Source organism: Schistocerca americana, chromosome 9, assembly GCF_021461395.2.
Source record: "Schistocerca americana isolate TAMUIC-IGC-003095 chromosome 9, iqSchAmer2.1, whole genome shotgun sequence".
Classification (NCBI taxonomy): domain Eukaryota; kingdom Metazoa; phylum Arthropoda; class Insecta; order Orthoptera; family Acrididae; genus Schistocerca; species Schistocerca americana.
The window spans coordinates 177888217-177900056 of NC_060127.1; the positions used below are offsets into that span (position 1 = coordinate 177888217).

The 11840-nt window shown below is 44.8% G+C and overlaps 1 non-coding gene across 1 annotated transcript; it reads left to right on the plus strand.

Annotated features, from left to right (window-relative positions):
• Positions 1 to 3975: 3975 nt before the first annotated feature.
• On the plus strand, positions 3976 to 4049 carry Trnat-ugu. Its single transcript has one exon. It is a non-coding gene; the product is annotated as a tRNA-Thr (tRNA).
• The last annotated feature ends 7791 nt before the right edge of the window (positions 4050 to 11840 follow it).

Here is an 11840-nt window from a genome sequence, read left to right on the forward strand (position 1 = left end):
TGCGCAGGGGACAACTATAGAAGACTGCACGTTGGTGAACATCATTTAGATTTCGTGCATTCCACCAGGGCAGTGGAAGCAAAACGACATGTTCAAATGTGTGTGAAATCTTATGGGACTTAACTGCTAAGATCATCAGTCCCTAAGCTTACACACTACTTAACCTACCTTATCCTAAGGACAAACACACACACCCATGCCCGAGGGAGGACTCGAACCTCCGCCGGGACCAGCCGCACAGTCCATGACTGCAGCGCCTAGGACCGCTCGGCTAATCCCGCGCGGCGCAAAACGAAATCTTGCGAGTACAAATGAGATCAGTGACACATCTACGGTAACACAGAGCAGGTATGAAGGAGAGAAAATTTCGAGTGAAAGGGTTTATCATACACATTGTGTATATCACTCTCTTTCTTTTTCCAATTTGCCACAACAACGCGGTCGTCTTTGATTGCTGAAAATTTATCTTTACGTAAAACTACACTAGCAGAAGCTTGCATTAACTTTGGCTTGAGCCCGGTGAAGTAATATTCCAGAATTAAAAGAATCTCCAATTTATTTAGAGCCAGAAAAATATTTAATACAGACAATTTTCGTTGCAGTAAACTATGTTTATGATCTCAGCATAACAATTCCAAACATCACGATAGTTTCACGTTACTTAAAATATATATAAATGTATTTGAAGCGCAGCTTCCATTATTAAATTGTAGAAAGAGAAGATAATAATAATAAAAGGTATTTATTCTTGCTTCCCCAATAATTTTCCGTAATAAAATCGAGCAGGGCCTAGTTTACCAGGCAGAAAACTAGGTACTGGATCAAACACAGAGGCGGCAAGGGATAAGAAGTAAATGCGCCTGGAAAATTTACTGATTTAAGTAGGCTTATGGGCGAAACAATAAGTTATATACGTAAAAAATGCTTTAGACAAGGGAAAAAACCTGAAGACTCTGAACAATTGATTTAGTGCACGTGTGTGGAATAACTAACCAATATCTTGTAATCCTGAGTGCTGTAGCAGTGCGATTCGCTTGACTTTTTTCGTTGTTGTGTTGGCGAACATGACGCAAAGTTAGATGTATAGATGTGCAGGTATCTAATATTTAATCTGTTGTCAGCCACAGAAACGGATACATTCGCTAATTTGGTAGTATCAGATGTTTGTTTATTCTGTGTAAAATGGACTTCTCATCACGCTGCCGGCATATGGGGTATGGTCTCAGTTGTGCGACTGGATTCGTGATTTCCTGTCAGGAAGGTCGCAGTTCGTAGTAATAGACGGCAAATCACCGAGTAAAACTGAAGTGATATCAGGTGTTCCCCAGGGAAGCGTCCAGGGACCTCTGCTGCTCCTGATCTATATAAATGACCTGGGTGACAATCTGAGCATTTCTCTTAGGTTGTTCGCAGATGATGCTGTAATTTACCGTCTAGTAAGGTCATCCGAAGACCAGTATCACTTGCAAAGCGATTTAGAAAAGATTGCTGTATGGCGTGGCAGGTGGCAGTTGACGCTAAATAACGAAAAGTGTGAGGTGATCCACATGAGTTCCAAAAGAAATCCGTTGGAATTCGATTACTCGATAAATAGTACAATTCTCAAGGCTGTCAATTCAACTAAGTACCTGGGTGTAAAAATTACGAACAACTTCAGTTGGAAAGACCACATAGATAATATTGTGGGGAAGGCGAGCCAAAGGTTGCGTTTCATTGGCAGGACACTTAGAAGATGCAGCAAGTCCACTAAAGAGACAGCTTACACTACACTCGTTCGTCCTCTGTTAGAATATTGCTGCGCGGTGTGGGATCCTTACCAGGTGGGATTGACGGAGGACATCGAAAGGGTGCAAAAAAGGGCAGCTCGTTTTGTATTATCACGTAATAGGGGAGAGAGTGTGGCAGATATAATACGCGAGTTGGGATGGAAGTCATTAAGGCAAAGACGTTTTTCGTCGCGGCGAGATCTATTTACGAAATTTCAGTCACCAACTTTCTCTTCCGAATGCGAAAATATTTTGTTGAGCCCAACCTACATAGGTAGGAATGATCATCAAAATAAAATAAGAGAAATCAGAGCTCGAACAGAAAGGTTTAGGTGTTCGTTTTCCCCGCGCGCTGTTCGGGAGTGGAATGGTAGAGAGATAGTATGATTGTGGTTCGATGAACCCTCGGCGAAGTACTTAAATGTGAATTGCAGAGTAATCATGTAAATGTAGATGTAGATCAGAGAATTTGTATCAGATTTTCCTGTTATTATGGTATAAAATGCGGCGAAGTTTTAGAGGTGTTGAATTTTGCTTTTTGATGACTCTCCTACGAGTTAACGAGAACCTATGACGGATATAAGCGTTTTCAAGAAGGGCGATCGAGGAAAAAGCGAAAGAAATGACTATGGCCGTAGCCCCGAAATACAGTAATTAGTCAGAGAAGTCGGTGATGATGCCGGCTTATCAACTCGCTCATGCCATGGAATTTTTTCGAGATATTTTGGCGGCGAAATATGTGACTGCAAAATTTGTGTGAATTTCGAACAACAGCGGCTAATGTATGTTACTCAGAAGTCGCTAAACGGAGTCGACGACGACGTAGGACGCACTGTAACAGACTATGGAACATGCGATTACGGGGAGAACATCATAACTAAGGCTGATCCGTCCCAGTGCAAGCATTCTGGATCGCCAGGACGGAGAAAGATGTCGATAAGTGCGCTAACGTGTGAAGGTTACCTTCAATGAGCTCTTCGATTGTTAACGGCACAGTGCGTCACGAGTTCTCGCCATGAGGTCGAACGATCAATAGGGAGCAGTACTGTTTGCTTGAAGCAGTCCCAATAGGAAAAGGCTCGAATTTTTGACAGAGCGGTTCATGGCTTATCCAGCACAACAATTCTCCAGCTCACACTTCGTTGCTACAATCATCTAGAGATTGAAGCTTTTCTCTCTGCGTTTTCTTAGGAGTATGTTTATTTTTGGAGGTGATCCGCCTTGAGCAAAACACAATTTCATTTGCACTCTTGTTTCGCAGACAGGTTTCGATTAAGTTTCAGCATCCACAGTGGGCTTTTACTTTTTTTTCTAGTAAACAAGAAAAATGTTATATATGAAGACAGTGACCGTTCTCGAAAGAAGAGATACTGTTGATGACCGTGCAGATTTTCCCTGGAATAAATGATGATTTACTGAAACCGTCAGTTGCTGACAGGTGTTGATATACCTTGATGTGGACAGCTGAAAATGTGTGCCCCGACCGGGACTCAAACCCGGGACCTCCTGCATACATGGCAGACGCTCTATCCATTTTTTTTTTGTTTTTTGTTTTTTTTTTTGTTCGTTGTGTTTGGTCGTTCCGGAGGTCACATGACATCCGGCCAAGTTCGTTTGTTGTTCCTTCCACTCAGTTTTTTATTACAGAGGCCAACCACCTCTCTGACCGAACACGCTGAGCTTTTTTTTTTAATCTCATTTTGTTCCTTTTCGTTCGTTGTATCTGCTCGGGGCGGACGTCGCAAGACATCCGTTTCAGTTCGTCGTTGATCTATTTACTCAGTTTTTTTTTTTTTATTACAGAGGGCGGCTAACCCCCTGACCGAACACGCTGAGTTACCGTGCCGGAGTCCATCTGAGCCACCGAGGACACAGATGAATAACGCGACTGCACGCACTTATCCCTTGCACGCTTCCTATTTATTCCAGGGAAAAGCTGCACGGTCATCAACAGTATCTCTTCTTTCGAGAACAGTTACTGTCTTCGTATATATAGTTACAGGCTACCCAGCCATTCACCTTCGTCTGTGCGAATGCTCACAGGTTGCCCAAACTCTTACGGGAATCGCCAAAGCGTGCGCGAGTAATGAGTGTATGGGCAAATGTCTATAAGGTACAATACATATGTAGAATTGTGCACAGATGGGAATGTGAGTCTCACGGGAAGCGTGCAAGGGATAAGTCCCTGCAGTCGCACTATTCATCTGTGCCCTCGGTGGCTCAGATGGATAGAGCGTCTGCCATGTAAGCAGGAGGTCCCGGGTTCGAGTCCCGATCGGGGGCACACATTTTCAGCTGTCCACATCGAGGTATATCAACAACACCTGTCGGCAGCTGAGGGTTTCAGTTAATCATCATTTAAGAAAAATGTTCCTTACAACATGTACGCCTATAACTTTGACCTTTTAAGACAGTATTTACAAATCTGAAGAACAGACAAAATTTCGTATGTATACAGTGTTGCTGCATGCTGTGGTTTTCCAGCCTATTACGTTTCTTATTTCACTTGTTTTCTTCCACAGTTTGTCATTTCCAACTAGAACTTAACGTCGAAAAGTTACTTACTTCGAAGTTTTACCACTGAGAATGTTATGGTTACATTAACTAATTCTATGTGGAAAACTGTGTGTTCGTGCGTGTGTGTTTGTTTACAATATGTTTCACTTTTTCTAGTTTCCCCATTAGGTTAATGGGGAGACGAGTATTACGTAACTTTCATTGTCACTGTTCACAAACTACGAGATCAACATGATGGACAGTTGAACAGTTGATAATGTTCTGGGAGGAAGTCCTGAATCTTTCAGAGGTTTATCTGCCATTTATGTGTGTGTGTGTGTGTGTGTGTGTGTGTGTGTGTGTGTGTGTACGTGTGTGTGTATGTTTATATGTGTGTCTGTGGGTGAGCGGGGTGGTGTGTTTATGGGTTGGTTTGTGGGATAGTTGTATTTGATTTTTGGGCAAAAGCAATACAGCGATGGTGTTGCAGCAACAAAATTCGCCAGATGTGACCTCACATACCTTCTTAAGTTCCCAAACATAAAGAAAAGTCTGTAAGTGCCGTCATTTACAAGCACTGATGAGATTAGAAACACATCGCTGAGAGAGCTGAAAGTTATTCCACTGATCCAGTTTAATAGCTCCCTGCTTGGAAAAAGCAATTACTGTTAAATACCAGTTCTTCAACTTTCGTGTTCATGTATTATATAATTTCAAGATAAATGAAAATGTCAGCCACAACTGAGTATTGAATTAAATTCAGTGACGACAAGTGAAAATTTGTGGCGCAGCAGGACTAGAACCCAGATTTCCACATTAAACAAGTGCTCGCTTTATTCGCTTTGGCTACCCGGGCACGCTTCCCTTCCAACCCAAATTCTCAACTTGTCGCACAGTACAAATGTCGCTCCCATGGTCTATTGTCTTCATTGCCAGCAGCTTTGCTTGATTCCAGTATATAATTACAAAATATGGTTCAAATGGCTCTGAGCACTATGGGACTTAACATCTGAGGTCATCAGTCCTCTAGAACTACTGAAACCTAACTAACCTAAGGACGACACACACATCCATGCCCGAGGCAGGATTCGAACCTGCGATCGTAGCGGTCGCGCGGTTCCAGACTGAAGAGCCTAGAAGCGCTCGGCCACTCCGGCCGGCTGGAGTACACCAGGGAAGCATCTTAGGGCCCTTCTTGTTCAGCCTGTACGTTAACGACTTCCCAAAAATACAAACTGCCATCGTTGCGCAAGATTTGAAACCGTCCAACATTAATTCACGAATACAGACGGCACTCAGAACTTCTAAACCTTGGTTGGTACGATGGCGTATTAAAGTAAACGTCGACAAGTGCGAAGCAGGTCTGTTTACACGCAGACCGAAACTACTGCTGTGCACGCCCAATACGTTTCTGAGAGAAAGTCAGATATCTCTGTGCCTGGCTGGACCGGAAACTTACATGGGGGGCCACATCGAATACATTGCCAACAGAGCGCACGCGAGGCTCAAACAGCTCTACCCAATGCTCAACAGGGAAAGCGCACTAAATAGGAGGGTGTCGAGGTCCATGTACATGGCACTGATTAGACCTCTGATGACGTACGTAGCTCCCGTCTGGGGATATGCAGCTCCTACACGCCTACAGATCAAACAGAAGTGCTACGAATCATTAGCAACGCTCCGCGCTACACACGCTCCGTGGGTCTTCACGATGAATACCGCCTTGAAACCCTCAAGGAAGTATTCAAAAAACACGCCGCACGACTGTACAGGAACTCGAGACACTCGAACAATCCTTTCATCCTTACCCTGGGAAACTATGATCACAACCGTAGGTGGAAGCATAAGCGGCCAAGACACTGCTAACTAGGGCATAAGCACCTACGGTAAGCCAACACACACCAACAAGCGACAAACGTCGGCAGGCCCTGCATATGAGCAGCGTTGACTGGATACACCAGCTGCTACTAAAGCCGACCAACAGGCTACAGCAGGGAAACCGACGAGCTCGCCCACTGACGCACAAACAAAAGTGGCTCTGAGCATTATGGGACTTCTTAGGTCATCAGTCCCTCAGAACGTAGAACTACTTAAACCTAACAAACCTAAGGACATGACGCACATCCATGCCCGAGGCAGGATTCGAACCAGCGACCGTAGCGACGCACAAACACTTTGCCAACATCACCCTACACTGTGCATATATATCTGGCCTATCGGACCCAAAACGGCGATGAACCTAACTGTTACAGGTATGCTGACGCTGACCGAGAGATCAACACCGGCACGCAGGCACAGCCGCCGAGTAACAGCACCGCACAACGTCAAAGGTATCGACATGCATGATACCCACTACTAACAAAGCCTACCTTTGCATGACCTGTCGCAGCCAGCAACACATCCGCTACTGCTCTTACTACCCGCCCAAACTATCGCAGAGGTTTTTTCCGTTGGCTCTTGCCTCGGCACTATTTTTTTCCTGTGCCCTTCGAACCGCTACCCTTCGTTCGAATTTCGACCCAATCTAGCTCCAGATGAGCGCGTATTAATGGTTAACCTTAACCAGACGTAAACGAACATCGCAGTACCCACATCCTGTGACATCTCACTTTAGTGAAAACTAACGCTTATGCAGGGATGGCAGTAGACCTTTTGTGTTGGCTATCACGCCGGTGTGGGCGTGGAGGGGCTCCACCTCTATACTACGACTGTAGTTCTGCGATGTGAAAATATTTCTGCAATTCGTGTGAACTTAATTAATTAGTTAATTGCATCTCCTTTGAATGTTTATTCTGTAGTATAAGAACTGTTAGTGCGTATGACCCAGAAAATATCATTTTTACTTTATATTTGCGGCCCAACTTTATTTTTATATGATCTACTCTGACTGTAAAAGGAAATGTTAGTAAATAAATCTGCGACATGTGATATCTATCCCTGAGCACAATCGTTAAAATGGCTCTGAGCACTATGGGAGTTAACGTCTGAGGTCATCAGTCCCCTAGAACGTAGAACTACTTAAACCTAACTAACCTAAGGACATCACACACATCCATGTCCAAGACAGGATTCGAATCTGCGACCGTAGCGGTCGCGCGGTTCCAGACTGTAGCACCTAGAACCGCTCGGCCACTTCGGCCGGCTATCCCTGAGCACTGAATCCCACAGCCAGTATTTTAAGGTGTGCCTTGGTCTGACTTCTACGCTTGAAGTGATGGTTTCCGGCGCGTGGGAGTAATTAAGAGCTCTGTCTTAGCCGCGTCCTGGCGGCGAATCCTCATTCAGTGCGTCGCTCCTTTCATGGTAGCGTCATTGTAAATTTTCGTTACTCTAATTTTTTTAGGAAGGTACTTTGTGACACAGGAAACGGTGAGAGTGGAAAGTCTTTGGGCGTGGTGTGGGCGTAAATCCTTAACAGGTTTTAAATATGCGAGGATAAGTCTATTATTATCCGCAAAGCTGCTATAAAATTTTATTGTAATCAAATAGGAAACTTACGGGAACATCGTTTTTCGACATAGTCTCCTTGTGTTTCAACGCACTTGGTCCATCGTTGTACAAGCTTCCTGATGCCCTGATACAAGAAGGTTCTCGGTTGAGCTGAGAGCCAGGAATGCACCACTTCTTTCACTGCTTCGTCCGAGGCAAATCGACGGCTCCTTAATGCCTGAGTGGACCAAACAAGTGATTGTCAGAAGAGGCAAGGTTGGGACTGTATGGAGGATGATCCAGTACTTCAAATGTGAGTTTCTGGAGCGTTTCAGCGTGTGGGCAGCAGTACGCGGACTGGCATTGTCGTGCAACAACATAACACCTTGTGACACCAATCCTCGGCGTTTGCTTAGAATTGCTTTAGCCTGGCAGCAAGCATCGCACTGTTACGTCCACTGTTTATTGTTGTGCCACTTTCCCCATAATGTTGCACTACTGGAACTTGTGCGTCCCAAAAAACCGTAAGCATCAGTTTCCCATGAGGACGGTTTGGTCTTGAACTTTTTCTTGCACGGCGAATTTGGATGTTTCCATTCCATACTCTGCCGTTTACTCTCCGGATCGTAATGATGGACCCATGTTTCGTCACCAGCAATGATCCTCTCTTAGAAGCGATCCAAATGTTTTTTGCTCATTTGTTTATGCAACTGTGTGAGTTGTTTTGGGACCCGTCTTGACAAACTTTATGAAACCCAAGTCTGTTGTGGATGATTTCGTAAGCAGAACAGTGACTAATTTGCAGACGATGTGCCACTTCGTCAATAGTTAATCGTGTGTCTAAGAGAATACTTTCGCCCAATGGTTTCTTCATTTGCGGCGGTAAACGGTCGTCCGGCTCCTTCATCATGCGTAACACTTGTACGATAATTTCGGAATTTTTCAATCCATTCGTAGACGCTCCGTTGTGGCAAAACACTGTTTCCGTACTGTACCGAAAGTCTTAAATGAATTTCGGCCCCTGATACCCCTTCCGACCACAGAAAACGGATCACTGAACGCTGATCTTCTTTGGTGCAAACAGACAGCGGAGCAGCCATAGTTAACAGCACTGCAGCGATAACGAAACTAACCTAGCAGCTTGAAAATTGCAAAGACATATCAACAAATAAACAAAGAATGTGTCATCAACGTAAATTGAAAGTACTACCGGAATAAACAAAAATGTAACTAAATTGCGGATAATAATTGAATTACCCTCGTATTTACTGGTCAGCTCAACAAATCCGGGCACATGCATAAGGTGTAGCACAAGTAGAATAGCCAGCGCTCATATTACATAATGTCAACTAAATATACAGTACAATATAAGAAACAGACAAATGCTCTGCCCCTCATAATGGGTTTAATCTTATGATAAGGTGGACATAAAACAGCACACCGTACACAATTGCGCAAGCTGTAAAAGAATGACAAGAAAGAATAATCAAATACTAACCGTGGACACAGTATCAAAATAACACCCCAGCATAAGCCGATGCCACAAAATAATACTATAAGGAGCGATCAAAAGTTTCCATTGGAAGGTCGTACAGCACAGAATCGATATGCCAATCGGCCAAATCGCCGTGAGCATTGATACAATCATCCCATCAACACACCAGATTGAAGGTATCCGTTTCGTAAAACTCAGTGTACTTCTGCGTGAAGAAGTCCGTAACTGCCTGTTGAACATCCTCGTGCCACAGGAATCCTCGAATCTTCAGGTCTTTTTTTAAGGGACCGAAAAAGTGCTAATCGCATGTGGAGAGGTCAGGACAATAGGGCGGGGGCTTCAGTGTCTCCAGCTTGAATTAGCGTAACTTCTGCGTTTCGACATTTGCTATATGGGAACGTGTGTTATCATGAATGAGTAGCACCTCTTGTCGCAATTTCCCCTGTACAATGGTGCTTTTTCACAGACATTCTATCCCGTGAGATCACCGAAGTTAAGCGCTGTCGGTTGTGGCCGTCACTTTGATGGGTGACCATCCAGCCGCCATGCACTGTTGCCATTTTTCGGGGTGCACTCAGCCTCGTGATGCCAATTGAGGAGCTACTCGACCGAATAGTAGCGGCTCCGGTCACAGAAAACCATCATAACGACCGGGAGAGCGGTGTGCTGACCACACGCCCCTCCTATCCGCATCCTCAACTGAGGATGACACGGCGGTCGGATGTTCCCGATGGGCCACTTGTGGCGTGAAGACGGAGTGCTTGCTGTACTATCCCATACACACTCTTCATCCATCTATGGATGTCTACGGTGTTTGCCTTTCCTCAACCAAGACAAGATTAACGGCATGTCTGTCCTGTTTGGACGCATTTGGTAACAACGTCGCCACAGTTTATTTCTACGCATTCACCGCACCCACGTCGGAATGCAACGAATTCCACACTGATCCCTCGCCTACACGTCGGTGCTTGTACACCCGCATCGGAGTCGCGCTATGTTGCGTATGCTCTGCAGCAACATCAGAAAACGGAAACTTTTCAATCACCCGTTATGTACAATCAATTGACAAGAAAACTGTACACTGAGCCAGGTTACTCACTGCTGACCACAGGTCGCAATAAATTGATATTAATGATTCAGTCGTGAAAATAACACGAAGAAAGGCTTAGAGGTCAGTCTTTTTGAGAAATACTTTCAGGGAATATCAAAAAGAACCATACAATTTGACACGTCTATATTTCTGACACTAATAAACATATACCGGGTGATCAAAAAGTCAGTATACGTTTGAAAACTTAATAAATCACGGAATAATGTAGATAGAGGGGTACAAACTGACACACATGCTTGGAATGACATGGGGTTTTATTAGACCCAAAAAAATACAAATGTTCAAAAAATGTCCGACAGATGGCGCTTGATCTGATCAGAATAGCAATAATTAGCATAACAAAGTAAGACAAACCAAAGATGATGTTCTTTACAGGAAATGCTCAATATGTCCCCCATCATTCCTCAACAATAGCTGTAGTCGAGGAATAATGTTGCGAACAGCACTGTAAAGCATGTCAGGAGTTATGGTGAGGCATTGGCGTCGGATGTTGTCTTTCAGCATCCCTAGAGATGTCGGTCGATCACGATCCACTTGCGACTTTAGGTAACCTCAAAGCCAATAATCGCACGGACTGACGTCTGGGGACCTGGGAGGCCAAGCATGACGAAAGTGGCGGCTGAGCACACGATCATCACCAAACGACGCGCGCAAGAGCTCTTTCACGCGTCTAGCAATACTTTTTTTTTTGTTCTAATAAAAAAATGGAAATGACGTGTGGCTAGGGCCTCCCGTCGGGTAGACCGTTCGCCTGGTGCAGGTCTTTCGATTTGTCGCCACTTCGACGACCTGCGCGTCGATGGGGATGAAATGATGATGATTAGGACAACACAACACCCAGTCCCTGACCAGAGAAAATCTCCGACCCAGCCGGGAATCGAACCTGGGCCCTTAGGATTGACAGTCTGTCACGCTGACCACTCAGCTACCGTGGCGGACTTTGTTCTAATAAAACCCCGTGTCATTCCAAGCACGTGTGTCAATTTTTACCTCTCTATCTACATTATTCCGTGGCTTATTAAGTTTTCAAATTTATACTGACTTTTTGATCACCCGGTACAATGAATTTTATTATTTGGTGAACGGGAAAGTCAAAAAGTTTTTTTTCATACCTTTTCGTAGGTGTTCAATATGCCCGCCCCCCCACCTTGAGATGCACGGCATATGTCAGTGCGGCATTCAGATTGTTCCCAGACTCCAGCGAGTATGTCTTGAGTTACAGCTTCCACGCCTACAGCTATGCGATGTCTGAGTTCATTCACCGTTGTTGGTAATGGAGGCACATAAAGAGCCTTTTATAAACCCCCAGAAGAAATAATCACCTACAGTGTGATCCGGTGACCTTAAGCACTCCATCTTCAGGCCACAAATGGCCCATCGGGACAATCCGACCGCCGTGTCATCCTCAGTTAAGGATGCAGATAGGAGGGGCGTGTGGTCAGCACACTGCTCTCCCAGTCATGATGGTTTTCTGTGACCGGAGCCGCTACTATTCGGTCGAGTAGCTCCTCAATTTGCATCACGAGGCTGAGTGCACCCCGAA